Here is a 1,544-nt window from a genome sequence, read left to right as displayed (position 1 = left end):
AATATATATATAAACATCTCACACTCATTCATGTCTTCCATCCACCCCAGTCCCATCCCGGATTTTGCTTTGTCCACTCAACAAACTATCGTGGATAATTTTTCATATTAGTACATAGTGAGCTTCCTATGTTTGTTTTAACAGTTGCATAATCATCTATTGTGTGGATATACCATATTTAACTCAACTGGTCCTCTATTAATGGTCATCAAGTACTATTTTGTCTATTTGGATACCCTGTGGCTCAACAAGCCCTGTTGAGCTATTGTCTGGCATAGAGAGTTGACAACTTAAGTTGAAGATAAGTGCTTAGCTGCTTCTTTACTTTCACTAAGAATTCTTCACATTAAGGGTTAAATATCAGCACTGAATTTCCTGTTATTCTGTACATAGCAGAAACCTCTTACCTTAAGCACCATAAATAGTCTCTCTGAATATTATTGAAATGCTGTTGCTACCACAATGAGGAATTACAGAAAATGCTGCAGCAATTATTACATTACTCTTCCCTATTGATTGAGCTGTTGCAGACGATACCAGATGTGAGTGTGCTGAGAATGCATGATGATACTTGAGGAATTTGTTTTTAATCTTTCTTCTTTCTTTTGGGTGTGAAGAAAGTGAAGCCTACAATATTCATTGATTTTTAAAATGTTTCCTGACTAGGATCCAAAATGCTAATTCCCAATAATCACTAATTAATTACTTCGTGAGCTAGAGTTTTATATCACTAAATAGTATAGAATATATATAAACCTTTTTAGATTTGTTTTAATGAAAACAATTTGTGTATCACACACAATACTATAAAAATCCTTATGCGAGAGACTTTATTAGAAGCGTATTATTTAAAAAGCTGAGCATAAACTATGGTAAAATGGCTTTGGCTGTAAGATGGTTTAAATGGAAACTATCTAGTAGGGAGAAAATTAATCTACTTTTCTACAGTAGAAGCATGTTCTGCCATAAAATAGGGCAGACTCTGCTATTGAGATCTTTATTAATTCCAATGTAAAGATAGGTTTCTGAGATGTCAACTTTGTTACTTAAGAGATAAACCATAGATTTTAAATTATATGATAAAGAATAGGGATTTAGATTTCAGAGACAGTATGACATTTGGCATCTGATGGTAAGGTGGTATAGTAATTATAGTGTGGGCTTACCCACATGGAACTCACAGCCAACACTAGTATGGATTCCAGCTCCACTGTGTTGTTAGTTGCAAGCAAATCCCTGAGCCTCTGCATTCTCCTCCACATTGTGAGTTAGTTGTGATGAACTCAATGCCTGCATATTTCAAGCTCTCAATAAGAAGAAACTTTTTACAACTTGGTCACTATACCAAAGCTCTTCTCCAAAGCTTTTGTTTGAGTCCAGCCACTGATCTGCCCCACACTTAAGGCATTTTCTGGTGTCATGCAGGGGTGTCAGATGACATCTTAGGACATGATTATGAAATCCTGACGTCTGGGAGGCCACCTCTCTCTCCCTCCCTTTGGGAATGTCCCTGGGTTGGGTTTGTTAGGGTTAGGGAAATGAGT

The sequence above is a fragment of the Myotis davidii genome, unplaced genomic scaffold (assembly GCF_000327345.1).
Source record: "Myotis davidii unplaced genomic scaffold, ASM32734v1 scaffold370, whole genome shotgun sequence".
Taxonomy (NCBI): Eukaryota; Metazoa; Chordata; class Mammalia; order Chiroptera; family Vespertilionidae; genus Myotis; species Myotis davidii.
The sequence above is the reverse complement of the archived record's forward strand: the minus strand, read 5'-3'. Positions refer to the sequence as shown.